At 51.9% G+C, this 22,951-nt stretch overlaps 37 non-coding genes across 37 annotated transcripts; 10 read left to right on the top strand and 27 right to left on the bottom strand.

Moving 5' to 3' along the window:
• Positions 1-84: 84 nt before the first annotated feature.
• Trnag-ucc (transfer RNA glycine (anticodon UCC)) lies at positions 85-156 on the top strand. The gene has a single exon. It is a non-coding gene; the product is annotated as a tRNA-Gly (tRNA).
• A 265-nt stretch (positions 157-421) lies between these two features.
• Positions 422-503, bottom strand: Trnas-aga (transfer RNA serine (anticodon AGA)). The gene has a single exon. It is a non-coding gene; the product is annotated as a tRNA-Ser (tRNA).
• Positions 504-643: 140 nt separating this feature from the next.
• Trnak-uuu (transfer RNA lysine (anticodon UUU)) lies at positions 644-716 on the bottom strand. The gene has a single exon. It is a non-coding gene; the product is annotated as a tRNA-Lys (tRNA).
• Positions 717-1,548: 832 nt separating this feature from the next.
• Positions 1,549-1,621, bottom strand: Trnam-cau (transfer RNA methionine (anticodon CAU)). The gene has a single exon. It is a non-coding gene; the product is annotated as a tRNA-Met (tRNA).
• A 974-nt stretch (positions 1,622-2,595) lies between these two features.
• Trnag-ucc (transfer RNA glycine (anticodon UCC)) lies at positions 2,596-2,667 on the top strand. The gene has a single exon. It is a non-coding gene; the product is annotated as a tRNA-Gly (tRNA).
• A 265-nt stretch (positions 2,668-2,932) lies between these two features.
• Positions 2,933-3,014, bottom strand: Trnas-aga (transfer RNA serine (anticodon AGA)). Its single transcript has one exon. It is a non-coding gene; the product is annotated as a tRNA-Ser (tRNA).
• Positions 3,015-3,154: 140 nt separating this feature from the next.
• Positions 3,155-3,227, bottom strand: Trnak-uuu (transfer RNA lysine (anticodon UUU)). The gene has a single exon. It is a non-coding gene; the product is annotated as a tRNA-Lys (tRNA).
• Positions 3,228-4,059: 832 nt separating this feature from the next.
• Positions 4,060-4,132, bottom strand: Trnam-cau (transfer RNA methionine (anticodon CAU)). The gene has a single exon. It is a non-coding gene; the product is annotated as a tRNA-Met (tRNA).
• A 974-nt stretch (positions 4,133-5,106) lies between these two features.
• Trnag-ucc (transfer RNA glycine (anticodon UCC)) lies at positions 5,107-5,178 on the top strand. Its single transcript has one exon. It is a non-coding gene; the product is annotated as a tRNA-Gly (tRNA).
• Positions 5,179-5,443: 265 nt separating this feature from the next.
• On the bottom strand, positions 5,444-5,525 carry Trnas-aga (transfer RNA serine (anticodon AGA)). Its single transcript has one exon. It is a non-coding gene; the product is annotated as a tRNA-Ser (tRNA).
• A 140-nt stretch (positions 5,526-5,665) lies between these two features.
• Positions 5,666-5,738, bottom strand: Trnak-uuu (transfer RNA lysine (anticodon UUU)). The gene has a single exon. It is a non-coding gene; the product is annotated as a tRNA-Lys (tRNA).
• An 832-nt stretch (positions 5,739-6,570) lies between these two features.
• Positions 6,571-6,643, bottom strand: Trnam-cau (transfer RNA methionine (anticodon CAU)). Its single transcript has one exon. It is a non-coding gene; the product is annotated as a tRNA-Met (tRNA).
• Positions 6,644-7,617: 974 nt separating this feature from the next.
• Trnag-ucc (transfer RNA glycine (anticodon UCC)) lies at positions 7,618-7,689 on the top strand. Its single transcript has one exon. It is a non-coding gene; the product is annotated as a tRNA-Gly (tRNA).
• A 265-nt stretch (positions 7,690-7,954) lies between these two features.
• Positions 7,955-8,036, bottom strand: Trnas-aga (transfer RNA serine (anticodon AGA)). The gene has a single exon. It is a non-coding gene; the product is annotated as a tRNA-Ser (tRNA).
• Positions 8,037-8,176: 140 nt separating this feature from the next.
• On the bottom strand, positions 8,177-8,249 carry Trnak-uuu (transfer RNA lysine (anticodon UUU)). Its single transcript has one exon. It is a non-coding gene; the product is annotated as a tRNA-Lys (tRNA).
• An 832-nt stretch (positions 8,250-9,081) lies between these two features.
• Trnam-cau (transfer RNA methionine (anticodon CAU)) lies at positions 9,082-9,154 on the bottom strand. The gene has a single exon. It is a non-coding gene; the product is annotated as a tRNA-Met (tRNA).
• Positions 9,155-10,128: 974 nt separating this feature from the next.
• On the top strand, positions 10,129-10,200 carry Trnag-ucc (transfer RNA glycine (anticodon UCC)). Its single transcript has one exon. It is a non-coding gene; the product is annotated as a tRNA-Gly (tRNA).
• A 265-nt stretch (positions 10,201-10,465) lies between these two features.
• On the bottom strand, positions 10,466-10,547 carry Trnas-aga (transfer RNA serine (anticodon AGA)). The gene has a single exon. It is a non-coding gene; the product is annotated as a tRNA-Ser (tRNA).
• Positions 10,548-10,687: 140 nt separating this feature from the next.
• Trnak-uuu (transfer RNA lysine (anticodon UUU)) lies at positions 10,688-10,760 on the bottom strand. Its single transcript has one exon. It is a non-coding gene; the product is annotated as a tRNA-Lys (tRNA).
• An 832-nt stretch (positions 10,761-11,592) lies between these two features.
• Positions 11,593-11,665, bottom strand: Trnam-cau (transfer RNA methionine (anticodon CAU)). The gene has a single exon. It is a non-coding gene; the product is annotated as a tRNA-Met (tRNA).
• Positions 11,666-12,639: 974 nt separating this feature from the next.
• On the top strand, positions 12,640-12,711 carry Trnag-ucc (transfer RNA glycine (anticodon UCC)). Its single transcript has one exon. It is a non-coding gene; the product is annotated as a tRNA-Gly (tRNA).
• Positions 12,712-12,976: 265 nt separating this feature from the next.
• On the bottom strand, positions 12,977-13,058 carry Trnas-aga (transfer RNA serine (anticodon AGA)). Its single transcript has one exon. It is a non-coding gene; the product is annotated as a tRNA-Ser (tRNA).
• A 140-nt stretch (positions 13,059-13,198) lies between these two features.
• Positions 13,199-13,271, bottom strand: Trnak-uuu (transfer RNA lysine (anticodon UUU)). Its single transcript has one exon. It is a non-coding gene; the product is annotated as a tRNA-Lys (tRNA).
• Positions 13,272-14,102: 831 nt separating this feature from the next.
• Trnam-cau (transfer RNA methionine (anticodon CAU)) lies at positions 14,103-14,175 on the bottom strand. The gene has a single exon. It is a non-coding gene; the product is annotated as a tRNA-Met (tRNA).
• A 974-nt stretch (positions 14,176-15,149) lies between these two features.
• On the top strand, positions 15,150-15,221 carry Trnag-ucc (transfer RNA glycine (anticodon UCC)). The gene has a single exon. It is a non-coding gene; the product is annotated as a tRNA-Gly (tRNA).
• Positions 15,222-15,486: 265 nt separating this feature from the next.
• Trnas-aga (transfer RNA serine (anticodon AGA)) lies at positions 15,487-15,568 on the bottom strand. The gene has a single exon. It is a non-coding gene; the product is annotated as a tRNA-Ser (tRNA).
• Positions 15,569-15,708: 140 nt separating this feature from the next.
• Trnak-uuu (transfer RNA lysine (anticodon UUU)) lies at positions 15,709-15,781 on the bottom strand. Its single transcript has one exon. It is a non-coding gene; the product is annotated as a tRNA-Lys (tRNA).
• An 833-nt stretch (positions 15,782-16,614) lies between these two features.
• On the bottom strand, positions 16,615-16,687 carry Trnam-cau (transfer RNA methionine (anticodon CAU)). The gene has a single exon. It is a non-coding gene; the product is annotated as a tRNA-Met (tRNA).
• Positions 16,688-17,661: 974 nt separating this feature from the next.
• Trnag-ucc (transfer RNA glycine (anticodon UCC)) lies at positions 17,662-17,733 on the top strand. Its single transcript has one exon. It is a non-coding gene; the product is annotated as a tRNA-Gly (tRNA).
• A 265-nt stretch (positions 17,734-17,998) lies between these two features.
• Positions 17,999-18,080, bottom strand: Trnas-aga (transfer RNA serine (anticodon AGA)). Its single transcript has one exon. It is a non-coding gene; the product is annotated as a tRNA-Ser (tRNA).
• A 140-nt stretch (positions 18,081-18,220) lies between these two features.
• Positions 18,221-18,293, bottom strand: Trnak-uuu (transfer RNA lysine (anticodon UUU)). The gene has a single exon. It is a non-coding gene; the product is annotated as a tRNA-Lys (tRNA).
• An 833-nt stretch (positions 18,294-19,126) lies between these two features.
• On the bottom strand, positions 19,127-19,199 carry Trnam-cau (transfer RNA methionine (anticodon CAU)). The gene has a single exon. It is a non-coding gene; the product is annotated as a tRNA-Met (tRNA).
• Positions 19,200-20,173: 974 nt separating this feature from the next.
• Trnag-ucc (transfer RNA glycine (anticodon UCC)) lies at positions 20,174-20,245 on the top strand. Its single transcript has one exon. It is a non-coding gene; the product is annotated as a tRNA-Gly (tRNA).
• Positions 20,246-20,510: 265 nt separating this feature from the next.
• Positions 20,511-20,592, bottom strand: Trnas-aga (transfer RNA serine (anticodon AGA)). The gene has a single exon. It is a non-coding gene; the product is annotated as a tRNA-Ser (tRNA).
• Positions 20,593-20,732: 140 nt separating this feature from the next.
• Trnak-uuu (transfer RNA lysine (anticodon UUU)) lies at positions 20,733-20,805 on the bottom strand. The gene has a single exon. It is a non-coding gene; the product is annotated as a tRNA-Lys (tRNA).
• Positions 20,806-21,635: 830 nt separating this feature from the next.
• Trnam-cau (transfer RNA methionine (anticodon CAU)) lies at positions 21,636-21,708 on the bottom strand. The gene has a single exon. It is a non-coding gene; the product is annotated as a tRNA-Met (tRNA).
• A 974-nt stretch (positions 21,709-22,682) lies between these two features.
• Positions 22,683-22,754, top strand: Trnag-ucc (transfer RNA glycine (anticodon UCC)). Its single transcript has one exon. It is a non-coding gene; the product is annotated as a tRNA-Gly (tRNA).
• The last annotated feature ends 197 nt before the right edge of the window (positions 22,755-22,951 follow it).

The raw sequence follows: 22,951 nt of genomic DNA, 5'->3' as shown, positions 1-22,951 counted from the left end.
TAAAGCGCCTACAGCTACTATCACCGTGGGCCGCTGCTGGCGGGCGGGAAGCCGACACAGCGCGGCGTCGCGAGGAGCGGCTGTGCGGTGGTGGTGTAATGGTGAGCATAGTTGCCTTCCAAGCAGTTGATCCGGGTTCGATTCCCGGCCACCGCAAGTAACGCTAGTTTTTTCGTATATAGTATGTGAGCCGCGTGCTGTTAAATTAACGTTTTTGTCGTCGTTACTCCACGCAGACCATCCTGTAGTATGTCCCGACTTGTCCCGACTTTGCTCGGCTGACGCGAAAGCTGACGCTTGGAATTCGCCCTTATCAAAAGGACAGGCACTATAAACGGCTGTGAGAGGCGAGGTACCAAAACGACAGGCAAACTGCGAAATTTTCTGCTCCTTCTTCTTAAACAAAAAAAGAAAAAACGGACGCAGTCGGTAGGACTCGAACCTACGCTCCCAGAGGGAATCTGATTTCTAGTCAGACGCCTTAACCACTCGGCCACGACTGCTCGTAACTGAAGAGTCCCTCGAATCGTGAAAAATCAAACCCGTCTGCGCAGAATTTTGACAGGAAACGAACTCCGTGCACTGATTAAGGCAGGGCTACCATCGCTACGAGACGAGCCATTACGGAAACGTTAAAAATCTTCGCCCGGACAGGGACTCGAACCCTGGACCCTTAGGTTAAAAGCCTAATGCTCTACCGACTGAGCTATCCGGGCTCACGCTTCTTGCGGATGGAGCGGCTGCAAGCAACGTGAATAACTGGAACGCGTGTGTAGGCGTACTACGGTAATATCTGGCTTCTGGCGCAACTGGCGACTTCACCGACTTCCCACTGACGCTGGTAGCAGCCCAACAGCTGACCAGCGCCTCCTCTCCCTTTACCCCGGTGCTGACAGTAATTGCATCATGTGCCTGTTTTCCCCGATTACATTCGGTTGAAGCTCCGCAAGGAGGGCGAAAAACGAACGTTGGAAGGCCAAAACATGGAGCGTTGGGTGCGTAAAAACTTCCGTTCCGGTACCGGGAATCGAACCCGGGCCTCCTGGGTGAAAGCCAGGTATCCTAGCCACTTTTTTTTTTTTTTTTAAATCTCATTTTGTTCGTTTTCGTTCGTTGTATCTGCTCTGGGAGGACGTCGAAAGACACCCGTTCCAGTTCGTTGTTGATCCATTAACTCAGTTTTTTTTTAATTACAGAGGGCAGCTAACCCTCTGACCGAGCGCGCTGAGCTACCGTGCCGGCGCCACTAGACCACACCGGATTTGCGCTATGACGTGAGGTTCACTCCGTTTCCTCTCGTATTTCGTGCTGAACCTGGACTCACTGCTGTTCTCTGTTTGCCAGCATATTTGCGCACAGCTCGAAATTGACTATTCGTTATTTTACTCATAACAGGTTAAGAGAAAGATCAAAGTTGTACGTTGTCATAATTGGAAATAAACATTTTGACGCTGAGCGTAGACTCCTTGTGGATAACGAATGACAATTAAGTTCGTTCCCTAGCAACAGCAACACCGTTAATTCAGCCGTGATGTACAGCAAATTAAATGCCCCGGGTGAGGATCGAACTCACGACCTTAAGATTATGAGACTTACGCGCTACCTACTGCGCTACCGAGGCACGTTGCGAGCAACGTTCCAGGAAACTTGGTAAGTCTCGCATATTAGAGATAGAGAGTTTGCGCGCTCTGAAGAATCTGTTGTGTTGCTACACGTGCTTTCCCGACTTGCTAGATTAAACTGCTGCCGCAGCTTTTTCAACGGAACGCAGCACTGCCTGAGGTTACAGTCCATCGCCCTTGCGGCGCCTGAACACAGCGGCCTGTTGGGCCAGGCCGACGTTACAGCTCAGAAATAGCACGCGACCGTCCAAGTACGGTCTCTTGCGTGCTGCGTGTTTGGTTCTTCTCACAGCGAATCCTGCTATACATTCCTGAGGCTGACGGAGCTCAAGCGAGGAATCGGTGCGGCAGCATTATAGCGATAACAGCAGAACGATACATCGGCCGGGAATCGAACCCGGGCCGCCCGCGTGCTAAGCGAGCATTCTACCACTTTTTTTTTCTTCTCATTTCGTTCGTTGCATTTGTTGGGGGCGGACGTCCGATGACGCCCGTTCAAGTTCATCGTTGACTCAGTCTTTTATTACAGAGGGCAGATAACTGTCAGACCGAACACGCTGAGTTATCGTGCCGGCAAACCTTAAGATTATGAGACTTACGCGCTGCTTACTGCACTACTGAGGCACATGCCACTGAACCACCGATGCTCGACAAGCTGCCCGTGCTTCCCGAGCAGTTTTCTGCAGGGAAAGTGGGATTGCCACCCAGCGACGTCGGATGAAACCGAAAAAAGTGCTACACACGCGGAGTCCTCCACTACACTGCCTTAAAACGACCACTCATCACTATCGTGTGAGTAACCTTGCGGCTGCGGCGACTAGTCTCGCCCAAAGACGCAGCGTGCGTGGAGGCGCTACCCGAATGCGTGTGGATGCACCCTCCTAGCTCGTAAAGCGCCTACAGCTACTATCACCGTGGGCCGCTGCTGGCGGGCGGGAAGCCGACACAGCGCGGCGTCGCGAGGAGCGGCTGTGCGGTGGTGGTGTAATGGTGAGCATAGTTGCCTTCCAAGCAGTTGATCCGGGTTCGATTCCCGGCCACCGCAAGTAACGCTAGTTTTTTCGTATATAGTATGTGAGCCGCGTGCTGTTAAATTAACGTTTTTGTCGTCGTTACTCCACGCAGACCATCCTGTAGTATGTCCCGACTTGTCCCGACTTTGCTCGGCTGACGCGAAAGCTGACGCTTGGAATTCGCCCTTATCAAAAGGACAGGCACTATAAACGGCTGTGAGAGGCGAGGTACCAAAACGACAGGCAAACTGCGAAATTTTCTGCTCCTTCTTCTTAAACAAAAAAAGAAAAAACGGACGCAGTCGGTAGGACTCGAACCTACGCTCCCAGAGGGAATCTGATTTCTAGTCAGACGCCTTAACCACTCGGCCACGACTGCTCGTAACTGAAGAGTCCCTCGAATTGTGAAAAATCAAACCCGTCTGCGCAGAATTTTGACAGGAAACGAACTCCGTGCACTGATTACGGCAGGGCTACCATCGCTACGAGACGAGCCATTACGGAAACGTTAAAAATCTTCGCCCGGACAGGGACTCGAACCCTGGACCCTTAGGTTAAAAGCCTAATGCTCTACCGACTGAGCTATCCGGGCTCACGCTTCTTGCGGATGGAGCGGCTGCAAGCAACGTGAATAACTGGAACGCGTGTGTAGGCGTACTACGGTAATATCTGGCTTCTGGCGCAACTGGCGACTTCACCGACTTCCCACTGACGCTGGTAGCAGCCCAACAGCTGACCAGCGCCTCCTCTCCCTTTACCCCGGTGCTGACAGTAATTGCATCATGTGCCTGTTTTCCCCGATTACATTCGGTTGAAGCTCCGCAAGGAGGGCGAAAAACGAACGTTGGAAGGCCAAAACATGGAGCGTTGGGTGCGTAAAAACTTCCGTTCCGGTACCGGGAATCGAACCCGGGCCTCCTGGGTGAAAGCCAGGTATCCTAGCCACTTTTTTTTTTTTTTTTAAATCTCATTTTGTTCGTTTTCGTTCGTTGTATCTGCTCTGGGAGGACGTCGAAAGACACCCGTTCCAGTTCGTTGTTGATCCATTAACTCAGTTTTTTTTTAATTACAGAGGGCAGCTAACCCTCTGACCGAGCGCGCTGAGCTACCGTGCCGGCGCCACTAGACCACACCGGATTTGCGCTATGACGTGAGGTTCACTCCGTTTCCTCTCGTATTTCGTGCTGAACCTGGACTCACTGCTGTTCTCTGTTTGCCAGCATATTTGCGCACAGCTCGAAATTGACTATTCGTTATTTTACTCATAACAGGTTAAGAGAAAGATCAAAGTTGTACGTTGTCATAATTGGAAATAAACATTTTGACGCTGAGCGTAGACTCCTTGTGGATAACGAATGACAATTAAGTTCGTTCCCTAGCAACAGCAACACCGTTAATTCAGCCGTGATGTACAGCAAATTAAATGCCCCGGGTGAGGATCGAACTCACGACCTTAAGATTATGAGACTTACGCGCTACCTACTGCGCTACCGAGGCACGTTGCGAGCAACGTTCCAGGAAACTTGGTAAGTCTCGCATATTAGAGATAGAGAGTTTGCGCGCTCTGAAGAATCTGTTGTGTTGCTACACGTGCTTTCCCGACTTGCTAGATTAAACTGCTGCCGCAGCTTTTTCAACGGAACGCAGCACTGCCTGAGGTTACAGTCCATCGCCCTTGCGGCGCCTGAACACAGCGGCCTGTTGGGCCAGGCCGACGTTACAGCTCAGAAATAGCACGCGACCGTCCAAGTACGGTCTCTTGCGTGCTGCGTGTTTGGTTCTTCTCACAGCGAATCCTGCTATACATTCCTGAGGCTGACGGAGCTCAAGCGAGGAATCGGTGCGGCAGCATTATAGCGATAACAGCAGAACGATACATCGGCCGGGAATCGAACCCGGGCCGCCCGCGTGCTAAGCGAGCATTCTACCACTTTTTTTTTCTTCTCATTTCGTTCGTTGCATTTGTTGGGGGCGGACGTCCGATGACGCCCGTTCAAGTTCATCGTTGACTCAGTCTTTTATTACAGAGGGCAGATAACTGTCAGACCGAACACGCTGAGTTATCGTGCCGGCAAACCTTAAGATTATGAGACTTACGCGCTGCTTACTGCACTACTGAGGCACATGCCACTGAACCACCGATGCTCGACAAGCTGCCCGTGCTTCCCGAGCAGTTTTCTGCAGGGAAAGTGGGATTGCCACCCAGCGACGTCGGATGAAACCGAAAAAAGTGCTACACACGCGGAGTCCTCCACTACACTGCCTTAAAACGACCACTCATCACTATCGTGTGAGTAACCTTGCGGCTGCGGCGACTAGTCTCGCCCAAAGACGCAGCGTGCGTGGAGGCGCTACCCGAATGCGTGTGGATGCACCCTCCTAGCTCGTAAAGCGCCTACAGCTACTATCACCGTGGGCCGCTGCTGGCGGGCGGGAAGCCGACACAGCGCGGCGTCGCGAGGAGCGGCTGTGCGGTGGTGGTGTAATGGTGAGCATAGTTGCCTTCCAAGCAGTTGATCCGGGTTCGATTCCCGGCCACCGCAAGTAACGCTAGTTTTTTCGTATATAGTATGTGAGCCGCGTGCTGTTAAATTAACGTTTTTGTCGTCGTTACTCCACGCAGACCATCCTGTAGTATGTCCCGACTTGTCCCGACTTTGCTCGGCTGACGCGAAAGCTGACGCTTGGAATTCGCCCTTATCAAAAGGACAGGCACTATAAACGGCTGTGAGAGGCGAGGTACCAAAACGACAGGCAAACTGCGAAATTTTCTGCTCCTTCTTCTTAAACAAAAAAAGAAAAAACGGACGCAGTCGGTAGGACTCGAACCTACGCTCCCAGAGGGAATCTGATTTCTAGTCAGACGCCTTAACCACTCGGCCACGACTGCTCGTAACTGAAGAGTCCCTCGAATCGTGAAAAATCAAACCCGTCTGCGCAGAATTTTGACAGGAAACGAACTCCGTGCACTGATTACGGCAGGGCTACCATCGCTACGAGACGAGCCATTACGGAAACGTTAAAAATCTTCGCCCGGACAGGGACTCGAACCCTGGACCCTTAGGTTAAAAGCCTAATGCTCTACCGACTGAGCTATCCGGGCTCACGCTTCTTGCGGATGGAGCGGCTGCAAGCAACGTGAATAACTGGAACGCGTGTGTAGGCGTACTACGGTAATATCTGGCTTCTGGCGCAACTGGCGACTTCACCGACTTCCCACTGACGCTGGTAGCAGCCCAACAGCTGACCAGCGCCTCCTCTCCCTTTACCCCGGTGCTGACAGTAATTGCATCATGTGCCTGTTTTCCCCGATTACATTCGGTTGAAGCTCCGCAAGGAGGGCGAAAAACGAACGTTGGAAGGCCAAAACATGGAGCGTTGGGTGCGTAAAAACTTCCGTTCCGGTACCGGGAATCGAACCCGGGCCTCCTGGGTGAAAGCCAGGTATCCTAGCCACTTTTTTTTTTTTTTTTTAATCTCATTTTGTTCGTTTTCGTTCGTTGTATCTGCTCTGGGAGGACGTCGAAAGACACCCGTTCCAGTTCGTTGTTGATCCATTAACTCAGTTTTTTTTTAATTACAGAGGGCAGCTAACCCTCTGACCGAGCGCGCTGAGCTACCGTGCCGGCGCCACTAGACCACACCGGATTTGCGCTATGACGTGAGGTTCACTCCGTTTCCTCTCGTATTTCGTGCTGAACCTGGACTCACTGCTGTTCTCTGTTTGCCAGCATATTTGCGCACAGCTCGAAATTGACTATTCGTTATTTTACTCATAACAGGTTAAGAGAAAGATCAAAGTTGTACGTTGTCATAATTGGAAATAAACATTTTGACGCTGAGCGTAGACTCCTTGTGGATAACGAATGACAATTAAGTTCGTTCCCTAGCAACAGCAACACCGTTAATTCAGCCGTGATGTACAGCAAATTAAATGCCCCGGGTGAGGATCGAACTCACGACCTTAAGATTATGAGACTTACGCGCTACCTACTGCGCTACCGAGGCACGTTGCGAGCAACGTTCCAGGAAACTTGGTAAGTCTCGCATATTAGAGATAGAGAGTTTGCGCGCTCTGAAGAATCTGTTGTGTTGCTACACGTGCTTTCCCGACTTGCTAGATTAAACTGCTGCCGCAGCTTTTTCAACGGAACGCAGCACTGCCTGAGGTTACAGTCCATCGCCCTTGCGGCGCCTGAACACAGCGGCCTGTTGGGCCAGGCCGACGTTACAGCTCAGAAATAGCACGCGACCGTCCAAGTACGGTCTCTTGCGTGCTGCGTGTTTGGTTCTTCTCACAGCGAATCCTGCTATACATTCCTGAGGCTGACGGAGCTCAAGCGAGGAATCGGTGCGGCAGCATTATAGCGATAACAGCAGAACGATACATCGGCCGGGAATCGAACCCGGGCCGCCCGCGTGCTAAGCGAGCATTCTACCACTTTTTTTTTCTTCTCATTTCGTTCGTTGCATTTGTTGGGGGCGGACGTCCGATGACGCCCGTTCAAGTTCATCGTTGACTCAGTCTTTTATTACAGAGGGCAGATAACTGTCAGACCGAACACGCTGAGTTATCGTGCCGGCAAACCTTAAGATTATGAGACTTACGCGCTGCTTACTGCACTACTGAGGCACATGCCACTGAACCACCGATGCTCGACAAGCTGCCCGTGCTTCCCGAGCAGTTTTCTGCAGGGAAAGTGGGATTGCCACCCAGCGACGTCGGATGAAACCGAAAAAAGTGCTACACACGCGGAGTCCTCCACTACACTGCCTTAAAACGACCACTCATCACTATCGTGTGAGTAACCTTGCGGCTGCGGCGACTAGTCTCGCCCAAAGACGCAGCGTGCGTGGAGGCGCTACCCGAATGCGTGTGGATGCACCCTCCTAGCTCGTAAAGCGCCTACAGCTACTATCACCGTGGGCCGCTGCTGGCGGGCGGGAAGCCGACACAGCGCGGCGTCGCGAGGAGCGGCTGTGCGGTGGTGGTGTAATGGTGAGCATAGTTGCCTTCCAAGCAGTTGATCCGGGTTCGATTCCCGGCCACCGCAAGTAACGCTAGTTTTTTCGTATATAGTATGTGAGCCGCGTGCTGTTAAATTAACGTTTTTGTCGTCGTTACTCCACGCAGACCATCCTGTAGTATGTCCCGACTTGTCCCGACTTTGCTCGGCTGACGCGAAAGCTGACGCTTGGAATTCGCCCTTATCAAAAGGACAGGCACTATAAACGGCTGTGAGAGGCGAGGTACCAAAACGACAGGCAAACTGCGAAATTTTCTGCTCCTTCTTCTTAAACAAAAAAAGAAAAAACGGACGCAGTCGGTAGGACTCGAACCTACGCTCCCAGAGGGAATCTGATTTCTAGTCAGACGCCTTAACCACTCGGCCACGACTGCTCGTAACTGAAGAGTCCCTCGAATCGTGAAAAATCAAACCCGTCTGCGCAGAATTTTGACAGGAAACGAACTCCGTGCACTGATTACGGCAGGGCTACCATCGCTACGAGACGAGCCATTACGGAAACGTTAAAAATCTTCGCCCGGACAGGGACTCGAACCCTGGACCCTTAGGTTAAAAGCCTAATGCTCTACCGACTGAGCTATCCGGGCTCACGCTTCTTGCGGATGGAGCGGCTGCAAGCAACGTGAATAACTGGAACGCGTGTGTAGGCGTACTACGGTAATATCTGGCTTCTGGCGCAACTGGCGACTTCACCGACTTCCCACTGACGCTGGTAGCAGCCCAACAGCTGACCAGCGCCTCCTCTCCCTTTACCCCGGTGCTGACAGTAATTGCATCATGTGCCTGTTTTCCCCGATTACATTCGGTTGAAGCTCCGCAAGGAGGGCGAAAAACGAACGTTGGAAGGCCAAAACATGGAGCGTTGGGTGCGTAAAAACTTCCGTTCCGGTACCGGGAATCGAACCCGGGCCTCCTGGGTGAAAGCCAGGTATCCTAGCCACTTTTTTTTTTTTTTTTAAATCTCATTTTGTTCGTTTTCGTTCGTTGTATCTGCTCTGGGAGGACGTCGAAAGACACCCGTTCCAGTTCGTTGTTGATCCATTAACTCAGTTTTTTTTTAATTACAGAGGGCAGCTAACCCTCTGACCGAGCGCGCTGAGCTACCGTGCCGGCGCCACTAGACCACACCGGATTTGCGCTATGACGTGAGGTTCACTCCGTTTCCTCTCGTATTTCGTGCTGAACCTGGACTCACTGCTGTTCTCTGTTTGCCAGCATATTTGCGCACAGCTCGAAATTGACTATTCGTTATTTTACTCGTAACAGGTTAAGAGAAAGATCAAAGTTGTACGTTGTCATAATTGGAAATAAACATTTTGACGCTGAGCGTAGACTCCTTGTGGATAACGAATGACAATTAAGTTCGTTCCCTAGCAACAGCAACACCGTTAATTCAGCCGTGATGTACAGCAAATTAAATGCCCCGGGTGAGGATCGAACTCAGGACCTTAAGATTATGAGACTTACGCGCTACCTACTGCGCTACCGAGGCACGTTGCGAGCAACGTTCCAGGAAACTTGGTAAGTCTCGCATATTAGAGATAGAGAGTTTGCGCGCTCTGAAGAATCTGTTGTGTTGCTACACGTGCTTTCCCGACTTGCTAGATTAAACTGCTGCCGCAGCTTTTTCAACGGAACGCAGCACTGCCTGAGGTTACAGTCCATCGCCCTTGCGGCGCCTGAACACAGCGGCCTGTTGGGCCAGGCCGACGTTACAGCTCAGAAATAGCACGCGACCGTCCAAGTACGGTCTCTTGCGTGCTGCGTGTTTGGTTCTTCTCACAGCGAATCCTGCTATACATTCCTGAGGCTGACGGAGCTCAAGCGAGGAATCGGTGCGGCAGCATTATAGCGATAACAGCAGAACGATACATCGGCCGGGAATCGAACCCGGGCCGCCCGCGTGCTAAGCGAGCATTCTACCACTTTTTTTTTCTTCTCATTTCGTTCGTTGCATTTGTTGGGGGCGGACGTCCGATGACGCCCGTTCAAGTTCATCGTTGACTCAGTCTTTTATTACAGAGGGCAGATAACTGTCAGACCGAACACGCTGAGTTATCGTGCCGGCAAACCTTAAGATTATGAGACTTACGCGCTGCTTACTGCACTACTGAGGCACATGCCACTGAACCACCGATGCTCGACAAGCTGCCCGTGCTTCCCGAGCAGTTTTCTGCAGGGAAAGTGGGATTGCCACCCAGCGACGTCGGATGAAACCGAAAAAAGTGCTACACACGCGGAGTCCTCCACTACACTGCCTTAAAACGACCACTCATCACTATCGTGTGAGTAACCTTGCGGCTGCGGCGACTAGTCTCGCCCAAAGACGCAGCGTGCGTGGAGGCGCTACCCGAATGCGTGTGGATGCACCCTCCTAGCTCGTAAAGCGCCTACAGCTACTATCACCGTGGGCCGCTGCTGGCGGGCGGGAAGCCGACACAGCGCGGCGTCGCGAGGAGCGGCTGTGCGGTGGTGGTGTAATGGTGAGCATAGTTGCCTTCCAAGCAGTTGATCCGGGTTCGATTCCCGGCCACCGCAAGTAACGCTAGTTTTTTCGTATATAGTATGTGAGCCGCGTGCTGTTAAATTAACGTTTTTGTCGTCGTTACTCCACGCAGACCATCCTGTAGTATGTCCCGACTTGTCCCGACTTTGCTCGGCTGACGCGAAAGCTGACGCTTGGAATTCGCCCTTATCAAAAGGACAGGCACTATAAACGGCTGTGAGAGGCGAGGTACCAAAACGACAGGCAAACTGCGAAATTTTCTGCTCCTTCTTCTTAAACAAAAAAAGAAAAAACGGACGCAGTCGGTAGGACTCGAACCTACGCTCCCAGAGGGAATCTGATTTCTAGTCAGACGCCTTAACCACTCGGCCACGACTGCTCGTAACTGAAGAGTCCCTCGAATCGTGAAAAATCAAACCCGTCTGCGCAGAATTTTGACAGGAAACGAACTCCGTGCACTGATTACGGCAGGGCTACCATCGCTACGAGACGAGCCATTACGGAAACGTTAAAAATCTTCGCCCGGACAGGGACTCGAACCCTGGACCCTTAGGTTAAAAGCCTAATGCTCTACCGACTGAGCTATCCGGGCTCACGCTTCTTGCGGATGGAGCGGCTGCAAGCAACGTGAATAACTGGAACGCGTGTGTAGGCGTACTACGGTAATATCTGGCTTCTGGCGCAACTGGCGACTTCACCGACTTCCCACTGACGCTGGTAGCAGCCCAACAGCTGACCAGCGCCTCCTCTCCCTTTACCCCGGTGCTGACAGTAATTGCATCATGTGCCTGTTTTCCCCGATTACATTCGGTTGAAGCTCCGCAAGGAGGGCGAAAAACGAACGTTGGAAGGCCAAAACATGGAGCGTTGGGTGCGTAAAAACTTCCGTTCCGGTACCGGGAATCGAACCCGGGCCTCCTGGGTGAAAGCCAGGTATCCTAGCCACTTTTTTTTTTTTTTTTAAATCTCATTTTGTTCGTTTTCGTTCGTTGTATCTGCTCTGGGAGGACGTCGAAAGACACCCGTTCCAGTTCGTTGTTGATCCATTAACTCAGTTTTTTTTTAATTACAGAGGGCAGCTAACCCTCTGACCGAGCGCGCTGAGCTACCGTGCCGGCGCCACTAGACCACACCGGATTTGCGCTATGACGTGAGGTTCACTCCGTTTCCTCTCGTATTTCGTGCTGAACCTGGACTCACTGCTGTTCTCTGTTTGCCAGCATATTTGCGCACAGCTCGAAATTGACTATTCGTTATTTTACTCGTAACAGGTTAAGAGAAAGATCAAAGTTGTACGTTGTCATAATTGGAAATAAACATTTTGACGCTGAGCGTAGACTCCTTGTGGATAACGAATGACAATTAAGTTCGTTCCCTAGCAACAGCAACACCGTTAATTCAGCCGTGATGTACAGCAAATTAAATGCCCCGGGTGAGGATCGAACTCAGGACCTTAAGATTATGAGACTTACGCGCTACCTACTGCGCTACCGAGGCACGTTGCGAGCAACGTTCCAGGAAACTTGGTAAGTCTCGCATATTAGAGATAGAGAGTTTGCGCGCTCTGAAGAATCTGTTGTGTTGCTACACGTGCTTTCCCGACTTGCTAGATTAAACTGCTGCCGCAGCTTTTTCAACGGAACGCAGCACTGCCTGAGGTTACAGTCCATCGCCCTTGCGGCGCCTGAACACAGCGGCCTGTTGGGCCAGGCCGACGTTACAGCTCAGAAATAGCACGCGACCGTCCAAGTACGGTCTCTTGCGTGCTGCGTGTTTGGTTCTTCTCACAGCGAATCCTGCTATACATTCCTGAGGCTGACGGAGCTCAAGCGAGGAATCGGTGCGGCAGCATTATAGCGATAACAGCAGAACGATACATCGGCCGGGAATCGAACCCGGGCCGCCCGCGTGCTAAGCGAGCATTCTACCACTTTTTTTTTCTTCTCATTTCGTTCGTTGCATTTGTTGGGGGCGGACGTCCGATGACGCCCGTTCAAGTTCATCGTTGACTCAGTCTTTTATTACAGAGGGCAGATAACTGTCAGACCGAACACGCTGAGTTATCGTGCCGGCAAACCTTAAGATTATGAGACTTACGCGCTGCTTACTGCACTACTGAGGCACATGCCACTGAACCACCGATGCTCGACAAGCTGCCCGTGCTTCCCGAGCAGTTTTCTGCAGGGAAAGTGGGATTGCCACCCAGCGACGTCGGATGAAACCGAAAAAAGTGCTACACACGCGGAGTCCTCCACTACACTGCCTTAAAACGACCACTCATCACTATCGTGTGAGTAACCTTGCGGCTGCGGCGACTAGTCTCGCCCAAAGACGCAGCGTGCGTGGAGGCGCTACCCGAATGCGTGTGGATGCACCCTCCTAGCTCGTAAAGCGCCTACAGCTACTATCACCGTGGGCCGCTGCTGGCGGGCGGGAAGCCGACACAGCGCGGCGTCGCGAGGAGCGGCTGTGCGGTGGTGGTGTAATGGTGAGCATAGTTGCCTTCCAAGCAGTTGATCCGGGTTCGATTCCCGGCCACCGCAAGTAACGCTAGTTTTTTCGTATATAGTATGTGAGCCGCGTGCTGTTAAATTAACGTTTTTGTCGTCGTTACTCCACGCAGACCATCCTGTAGTATGTCCCGACTTGTCCCGACTTTGCTCGGCTGACGCGAAAGCTGACGCTTGGAATTCGCCCTTATCAAAAGGACAGGCACTATAAACGGCTGTGAGAGGCGAGGTACCAAAACGACAGGCAAACTGCGAAATTTTCTGCTCCTTCTTCTTAAACAAAAAAAGAAAAAACGGACGCAGTCGGTAGGACTCGAACCTACGCTCCCAGAGGGAATCTGATTTCTAGTCAGACGCCTTAACCACTCGGCCACGACTGCTCGTAACTGAAGAGTCCCTCGAATCGTGAAAAATCAAACCCGTCTGCGCAGAATTTTGACAGGAAACGAACTCCGTGCACTGATTACGGCAGGGCTACCATCGCTACGAGACGAGCCATTACGGAAACGTTAAAAATCTTCGCCCGGACAGGGACTCGAACCCTGGACCCTTAGGTTAAAAGCCTAATGCTCTACCGACTGAGCTATCCGGGCTCACGCTTCTTGCGGATGGAGCGGCTGCAAGCAACGTGAATAACTGGAACGCGTGTGTAGGCGTACTACGGTAATATCTGGCTTCTGGCGCAACTGGCGACTTCACCGACTTCCCACTGACGCTGGTAGCAGCCCAACAGCTGACCAGCGCCTCCTCTCCCTTTACCCCGGTGCTGACAGTAATTGCATCATGTGCCTGTTTTCCCCGATTACATTCGGTTGAAGCTCCGCAAGGAGGGCGAAAAACGAACGTTGGAAGGCCAAAACATGGAGCGTTGGGTGCGTAAAAACTTCCGTTCCGGTACCGGGAATCGAACCCGGGCCTCCTGGGTGAAAGCCAGGTATCCTAGCCACTTTTTTTTTTTTTTTAAATCTCATTTTGTTCGTTTTCGTTCGTTGTATCTGCTCTGGGAGGACGTCGAAAGACACCCGTTCCAGTTCGTTGTTGATCCATTAACTCAGTTTTTTTTTAATTACAGAGGGCAGCTAACCCTCTGACCGAGCGCGCTGAGCTACCGTGCCGGCGCCACTAGACCACACCGGATTTGCGCTATGACGTGAGGTTCACTCCGTTTCCTCTCGTATTTCGTGCTGAACCTGGACTCACTGCTGTTCTCTGTTTGCCAGCATATTTGCGCACAGCTCGAAATTGACTATTCGTTATTTTACTCATAACAGGTTAAGAGAAAGATCAAAGTTGTACGTTGTCATAATTGGAAATAAACATTTTGACGCTGAGCGTAGACTCCTTGTGGATAACGAATGACAATTAAGTTCGTTCCCTAGCAACAGCAACACCGTTAATTCAGCCGTGATGTACAGCAAATTAAATGCCCCGGGTGAGGATCGAACTCACGACCTTAAGATTATGAGACTTACGCGCTACCTACTGCGCTACCGAGGCACGTTGCGAGCAACGTTCCAGGAAACTTGGTAAGTCTCGCATATTAGAGATAGAGAGTTTGCGCGCTCTGAAGAATCTGTTGTGTTGCTACACGTGCTTTCCCGACTTGCTAGATTAAACTGCTGCCGCAGCTTTTTCAACGGAACGCAGCACTGCCTGAGGTTACAGTCCATCGCCCTTGCGGCGCCTGAACACAGCGGCCTGTTGGGCCAGGCCGACGTTACAGCTCAGAAATAGCACGCGACCGTCCAAGTACGGTCTCTTGCGTGCTGCGTGTTTGGTTCTTCTCACAGCGAATCCTGCTATACATTCCTGAGGCTGACGGAGCTCAAGCGAGGAATCGGTGCGGCAGCATTATAGCGATAACAGCAGAACGATACATCGGCCGGGAATCGAACCCGGGCCGCCCGCGTGCTAAGCGAGCATTCTACCACTTTTTTTTTCTTCTCATTTCGTTCGTTGCATTTGTTGGGGGCGGACGTCCGATGACGCCCGTTCAAGTTCATCGTTGACTCAGTCTTTTATTACAGAGGGCAGATAACTGTCAGACCGAACACGCTGAGTTATCGTGCCGGCAAACCTTAAGATTATGAGACTTACGCGCTGCTTACTGCACTACTGAGGCACATGCCACTGAACCACCGATGCTCGACAAGCTGCCCGTGCTTCCCGAGCAGTTTTCTGCAGGGAAAGTGGGATTGCCACCCAGCGACGTCGGATGAAACCGAAAAAAGTGCTACACACGCGGAGTCCTCCACTACACTGCCTTAAAACGACCACTCATCACTATCGTGTGAGTAACCTTGCGGCTGCGGCGACTAGTCTCGCCCAAAGACGCAGCGTGCGTGGAGGCGCTACCCGAATGCGTGTGGATGCACCCTCCTAGCTCGTAAAGCGCCTACAGCTACTATCACCGTGGGCCGCTGCTGGCGGGCGGGAAGCCGACACAGCGCGGCGTCGCGAGGAGCGGCTGTGCGGTGGTGGTGTAATGGTGAGCATAGTTGCCTTCCAAGCAGTTGATCCGGGTTCGATTCCCGGCCACCGCAAGTAACGCTAGTTTTTTCGTATATAGTATGTGAGCCGCGTGCTGTTAAATTAACGTTTTTGTCGTCGTTACTCCACGCAGACCATCCTGTAGTATGTCCCGACTTGTCCCGACTTTGCTCGGCTGACGCGAAAGCTGACGCTTGGAATTCGCCCTTATCAAAAGGACAGGCACTATAAACGGCTGTGAGAGGCGAGGTACCAAAACGACAGGCAAACTGCGAAATTTTCTGCTCCTTCTTCTTAAACAAAAAAAGAAAAAACGGACGCAGTCGGTAGGACTCGAACCTACGCTCCCAGAGGGAATCTGATTTCTAGTCAGACGCCTTAACCACTCGGCCACGACTGCTCGTAACTGAAGAGTTCCTCGAATCGTGAAAAATCAAACCCGTCTGCGCAGAATTTTGACAGGAAACGAACTCCGTGCACTGATTACGGCAGGGCTACCATCGCTACGAGACGAGCCATTACGGAAACGTTAAAAATCTTCGCCCGGACAGGGACTCGAACCCTGGACCCTTAGGTTAAAAGCCTAATGCTCTACCGACTGAGCTATCCGGGCTCACGCTTCTTGCGGATGGAGCGGCTGCAAGCAACGTGAATAACTGGAACGCGTGTGTAGGCGTACTACGGTAATATCTGGCTTCTGGCGCAACTGGCGACTTCACCGACTTCCCACTGACGCTGGTAGCAGCCCAACAGCTGACCAGCGCCTCCTCTCCCTTTACCCCGGTGCTGACAGTAATTGCATCATGTGCCTGTTTTCCCCGATTACATTCGGTTGAAGCTCCGCAAGGAGGGCGAAAAACGAACGTTGGAAGGCCAAAACATGGAGCGTTGGGTGCGTAAAAACTTCCGTTCCGGTACCGGGAATCGAACCCGGGCCTCCTGGGTGAAAGCCAGGTATCCTAGCCACTTTTTTTTTTTTTTTTTAAATCTCATTTTGTTCGTTTTCGTTCGTTGTATCTGCTCTGGGAGGACGTCGAAAGACACCCGTTCCAGTTCGTTGTTGATCCATTAACTCAGTTTTTTTTTAATTACAGAGGGCAGCTAACCCTCTGACCGAGCGCGCTGAGCTACCGTGCCGGCGCCACTAGACCACACCGGATTTGCGCTATGACGTGAGGTTCACTCCGTTTCCTCTCGTATTTCGTGCTGAACCTGGACTCACTGCTGTTCTCTGTTTGCCAGCATATTTGCGCACAGCTCGAAATTGACTATTCGTTATTTTACTCATAACAGGTTAAGAGAAAGATCAAAGTTGTACGTTGTCATAATTGGAAATAAACATTTTGACGCTGAGCGTAGACTCCTTGTGGATAACGAATGACAATTAAGTTCGTTCCCTAGCAACAGCAACACCGTTAATTCAGCCGTGATGTACAGCAAATTAAATGCCCCGGGTGAGGATCGAACTCACGACCTTAAGATTATGAGACTTACGCGCTACCTACTGCGCTACCGAGGCACGTTGCGAGCAACGTTCCAGGAAACTTGGTAAGTCTCGCATATTAGAGATAGAGAGTTTGCGCGCTCTGAAGAATCTGTTGTGTTGCTACACGTGCTTTCCCGACTTGCTAGATTAAACTGCTGCCGCAGCTTTTTCAACGGAACGCAGCACTGCCTGAGGTTACAGTCCATCGCCCTTGCGGCGCCTGAACACAGCGGCCTGTTGGGCCAGGCCGACGTTACAGCTCAGAAATAGCACGCGACCGTCCAAGTACGGTCTCTTGCGTGCTGCGTGTTTGGTTCTTCTCACAGCGAATCCTGCTATACATTCCTGAGGCTGACGGAGCTCAAGCGAGGAATCGGTGCGGCAGCATTATAGCGATAACAGCAGAACGATACATCGGCCGGGAATCGAACCCGGGCCGCCCGCGTGCTAAGCGAGCATTCTACCACTTTTTTTTTCTTCTCATTTCGTTCGTTGCATTTGTTGGGGGCGGACGTCCGATGACGCCCGTTCAAGTTCATCGTTGACTCAGTCTTTTATTACAGAGGGCAGATAACTGTCAGACCGAACACGCTGAGTTATCGTGCCGGCAAACCTTAAGATTATGAGACTTACGCGCTGCTTACTGCACTACTGAGGCACATGCCACTGAACCACCGATGCTCGACAAGCTGCCCGTGCTTCCCGAGCAGTTTTCTGCAGGGAAAGTGGGATTGCCACCCAGCGACGTCGGATGAAACCGAAAAAAGTGCTACACACGCGGAGTCCTCCACTACACTGCCTTAAAACGACCACTCATCACTATCGTGTGAGTAACCTTGCGGCTGCGGCGACTAGTCTCGCCCAAAGACGCAGCGTGCGTGGAGGCGCTACCCGAATGCGTGTGGATGCACCCTCCTAGCTCGTAAAGCGCCTACAGCTACTATCACCGTGGGCCGCTGCTGGCGGGCGGGAAGCCGACACAGCGCGGCGTCGCGAGGAGCGGCTGTGCGGTGGTGGTGTAATGGTGAGCATAGTTGCCTTCCAAGCAGTTGATCCGGGTTCGATTCCCGGCCACCGCAAGTAACGCTAGTTTTTTCGTATATAGTATGTGAGCCGCGTGCTGTTAAATTAACGTTTTTGTCGTCGTTACTCCACGCAGACCATCCTGTAGTATGTCCCGACTTGTCCCGACTTTGCTCGGCTGACGCGAAAGCTGACGCTTGGAATTCGCCCTTATCAAAAGGACAGGCACTATAAACGGCTGTGAGAGGCGAGGTACCAAAACGACAGGCAAACTGCGAAATTTTCTGCTCCTTCTTCTTAAACAAAAAAAGAAAAAACGGACGCAGTCGGTAGGACTCGAACCTACGCTCCCAGAGGGAATCTGATTTCTAGTCAGACGCCTTAACCACTCGGCCACGACTGCTCGTAACTGAAGAGTTCCTCGAATCGTGAAAAATCAAACCCGTCTGCGCAGAATTTTGACAGGAAACGAACTCCGTGCACTGATTACGGCAGGGCTACCATCGCTACGAGACGAGCCATTACGGAAACGTTAAAAATCTTCGCCCGGACAGGGACTCGAACCCTGGACCCTTAGGTTAAAAGCCTAATGCTCTACCGACTGAGCTATCCGGGCTCACGCTTCTTGCGGATGGAGCGGCTGCAAGCAACGTGAATAACTGGAACGCGTGTGTAGGCGTACTACGGTAATATCTGGCTTCTGGCGCAACTGGCGACTTCACCGACTTCCCACTGACGCTGGTAGCAGCCCAACAGCTGACCAGCGCCTCCTCTCCCTTTACCCCGGTGCTGACAGTAATTGCATCATGTGCCTGTTTTCCCCGATTACATTCGGTTGAAGCTCCGCAAGGAGGGCGAAAAACGAACGTTGGAAGGCCAAAACATGGAGCGTTGGGTGCGTAAAAACTTCCGTTCCGGTACCGGGAATCGAACCCGGGCCTCCTGGGTGAAAGCCAGGTATCCTAGCCACTTTTTTTTTTTTTTTTTAAATCTCATTTTGTTCGTTTTCGTTCGTTGTATCTGCTCTGGGAGGACGTCGAAAGACACCCGTTCCAGTTCGTTGTTGATCCATTAACTCAGTTTTTTTTTAATTACAGAGGGCAGCTAACCCTCTGACCGAGCGCGCTGAGCTACCGTGCCGGCGCCACTAGACCACACCGGATTTGCGCTATGACGTGAGGTTCACTCCGTTTCCTCTCGTATTTCGTGCTGAACCTGGACTCACTGCTGTTCTCTGTTTGCCAGCATATTTGCGCACAGCTCGAAATTGACTATTCGTTATTTTACTCATAACAGGTTAAGAGAAAGATCAAAGTTGTACGTTGTCATAATTGGAAATAAACATTTTGACGCTGAGCGTAGACTCCTTGTGGATAACGAATGACAATTAAGTTCGTTCCCTAGCAACAGCAACACCGTTAATTCAGCCGTGATGTACAGCAAATTAAATGCCCCGGGTGAGGATCGAACTCACGACCTTAAGATTATGAGACTTACGCGCTACCTACTGCGCTACCGAGGCACGTTGCGAGCAACGTTCCAGGAAACTTGGTAAGTCTCGCATATTAGAGATAGAGAGTTTGCGCGCTCTGAAGAATCTGTTGTGTTGCTACACGTGCTTTCCCGACTTGCTAGATTAAACTGCTGCCGCAGCTTTTTCAACGGAACGCAGCACTGCCTGAGGTTACAGTCCATCGCCCTTGCGGCGCCTGAACACAGCGGCCTGTTGGGCCAGGCCGACGTTACAGCTCAGAAATAGCACGCGACCGTCCAAGTACGGTCTCTTGCGTGCTGCGTGTTTGGTTCTTCTCACAGCGAATCCTGCTATACATTCCTGAGGCTGACGGAGCTCAAGCGAGGAATCGGTGCGGCAGCATTATAGCGATAACAGCAGAACGATACATCGGCCGGGAATCGAACCCGGGCCGCCCGCGTGCTAAGCGAGCATTCTACCACTTTTTTTTTCTTCTCATTTCGTTCGTTGCATTTGTTGGGGGCGGACGTCCGATGACGCCCGTTCAAGTTCATCGTTGACTCAGTCTTTTATTACAGAGGGCAGATAACTGTCAGACCGAACACGCTGAGTTATCGTGCCGGCAAACCTTAAGATTATGAGACTTACGCGCTGCTTACTGCACTACTGAGGCACATGCCACTGAACCACCGATGCTCGACAAGCTGCCCGTGCTTCCCGAGCAGTTTTCTGCAGGGAAAGTGGGATTGCCACCCAGCGACGTCGGATGAAACCGAAAAAAGTGCTACACACGCGGAGTCCTCCACTACACTGCCTTAAAACGACCACTCATCACTATCGTGTGAGTAACCTTGCGGCTGCGGCGACTAGTCTCGCCCAAAGACGCAGCGTGCGTGGAGGCGCTACCCGAATGCGTGTGGATGCACCCTCCTAGCTCGTAAAGCGCCTACAGCTACTATCACCGTGGGCCGCTGCTGGCGGGCGGGAAGCCGACACAGCGCGGCGTCGCGAGGAGCGGCTGTGCGGTGGTGGTGTAATGGTGAGCATAGTTGCCTTCCAAGCAGTTGATCCGGGTTCGATTCCCGGCCACCGCAAGTAACGCTAGTTTTTTCGTATATAGTATGTGAGCCGCGTGCTGTTAAATTAACGTTTTTGTCGTCGTTACTCCACGCAGACCATCCTGTAGTATGTCCCGACTTGTCCCGACTTTGCTCGGCTGACGCGAAAGCTGACGCTTGGAATTCGCCCTTATCAAAAGGACAGGCACTATAAACGGCTGTGAGAGGCGAGGTACCAAAACGACAGGCAAACTGCGAAATTTTCTGCTCCTTCTTCTTAAACAAAAAAAGAAAAAACGGACGCAGTCGGTAGGACTCGAACCTACGCTCCCAGAGGGAATCTGATTTCTAGTCAGACGCCTTAACCACTCGGCCACGACTGCTCGTAACTGAAGAGTCCCTCGAATCGTGAAAAATCAAACCCGTCTGCGCAGAATTTTGACAGGAAACGAACTCCGTGCACTGATTACGGCAGGGCTACCATCGCTACGAGACGAGCCATTACGGAAACGTTAAAAATCTTCGCCCGGACAGGGACTCGAACCCTGGACCCTTAGGTTAAAAGCCTAATGCTCTACCGACTGAGCTATCCGGGCTACGCTTCTTGCGGATGGAGCGGCTGCAAGCAACGTGAATAACTGGAACGCGTGTGTAGGCGTACTACGGTAATATCTGGCTTCTGGCGCAACTGGCGACTTCACCGACTTCCCACTGACGCTGGTAGCAGCCCAACAGCTGACCAGCGCCTCCTCTCCCTTACCCCGGTGCTGACAGTAATTGCATCATGTGCCTGTTTTCCCCGATTACATTCGGTTGAAGCTCCGCAAGGAGGGCGAAAAACGAACGTTGGAAGGCCAAAACATGGAGCGTTGGGTGCGTAAAAACTTCCGTTCCGGTACCGGGAATCGAACCCGGGCCTCCTGGGTGAAAGCCAGGTATCCTAGCCACTTTTTTTTTTTTTTTTAAATCTCATTTTGTTCGTTTTCGTTCGTTGTATCTGCTCTGGGAGGACGTCGAAAGACACCCGTTCCAGTTCGTTGTTGATCCATTAACTCAGTTTTTTTTTAATTACAGAGGGCAGCTAACCCTCTGACCGAGCGCGCTGAGCTACCGTGCCGGCGCCACTAGACCACACCGGATTTGCGCTATGACGTGAGGTTCACTCCGTTTCCTCTCGTATTTCGTGCTGAACCTGGACTCACTGCTGTTCTCTGTTTGCCAGCATATTTGCGCACAGCTCGAAATTGACTATTCGTTATTTTACTCATAACAGGTTAAGAGAAAGATCAAAGTTGTACGTTGTCATAATTGGAAATAAACATTTTGACGCTGAGCGTAGACTCCTTGTGGATAACGAATGACAATTAAGTTCGTTCCCTAGCAACAGCAACACCGTTAATTCAGCCGTGATGTACAGCAAATTAAATGCCCCGGGTGAGGATCGAACTCACGACCTTAAGATTATGAGACTTACGCGCTACCTACTGCGCTACCGAGGCACGTTGCGAGCAACGTTCCAGGAAACTTGGTAAGTCTCGCATATTAGAGATAGAGAGTTTGCGCGCTCTGAAGAATCTGTTGTGTTGCTACACGTGCTTTCCCGACTTGCTAGATTAAACTGCTGCCGCAGCTTTTTCAACGGAACGCAGCACTGCCTGAGGTTACAGTCCATCGCCCTTGCGGCGCCTGAACACAGCGGCCTGTTGGGCCAGGCCGACGTTACAGCTCAGAAATAGCACGCGACCGTCCAAGTACGGTCTCTTGCGTGCTGCGTGTTTGGTTCTTCTCACAGCGAATCCTGCTATACATTCCTGAGGCTGACGGAGCTCAAGCGAGGAATCGGTGCGGCAGCATTATAGCGATAACAGCAGAACGATACATCGGCCGGGAATCGAACCCGGGCCGCCCGCGTGCTAAGCGAGCATTCTACCACTTTTTTTTTCTTCTCATTTCGTTCGTTGCATTTGTTGGGGGCGGACGTCCGATGACGCCCGTTCAAGTTCATCGTTGACTCAGTCTTTTATTACAGAGGGCAGATAACTGTCAGACCGAACACGCTGAGTTATCGTGCCGGCAAACCTTAAGATTATGAGACTTACGCGCTGCTTACTGCACTACTGAGGCACATGCCACTGAACCACCGATGCTCGACAAGCTGCCCGTGCTTCCCGAGCAGTTTTCTGCAGGGAAAGTGGGATTGCCACCCAGCGACGTCGGATGAAACCGAAAAAAGTGCTACACACGCGGAGTCCTCCACTACACTGCCTTAAAACGACCACTCATCACTATCGTGTGAGTAACCTTGCGGCTGCGGCGACTAGTCTCGCCCAAAGACGCAGCGTGCGTGGAGGCGCTACCCGAATGCGTGTGGATGCACCCTCCTAGCTCGTAAAGCGCCTACAGCTACTATCACCGTGGGCCGCTGCTGGCGGGCGGGAAGCCGACACAGCGCGGCGTCGCGAGGAGCGGCTGTGCGGTGGTGGTGTAATGGTGAGCATAGTTGCCTTCCAAGCAGTTGATCCGGGTTCGATTCCCGGCCACCGCAAGTAACGCTAGTTTTTTCGTATATAGTATGTGAGCCGCGTGCTGTTAAATTAACGTTTTTGTCGTCGTTACTCCACGCAGACCATCCTGTAGTATGTCCCGACTTGTCCCGACTTTGCTCGGCTGACGCGAAAGCTGACGCTTGGAATTCGCCCTTATCAAAAGGACAGGCACTATAAACGGCTGTGAGAGGCGAGG

The sequence above is a fragment of the Schistocerca nitens genome, unplaced genomic scaffold (genome assembly GCF_023898315.1).
Source record: "Schistocerca nitens isolate TAMUIC-IGC-003100 unplaced genomic scaffold, iqSchNite1.1 HiC_scaffold_217, whole genome shotgun sequence".
NCBI classification, from domain to species: Eukaryota; Metazoa; Arthropoda; class Insecta; order Orthoptera; family Acrididae; genus Schistocerca; species Schistocerca nitens.
The sequence above is the reverse complement of the archived record's forward strand: the minus strand, read 5'-3'. Positions and strand labels throughout refer to the sequence as shown.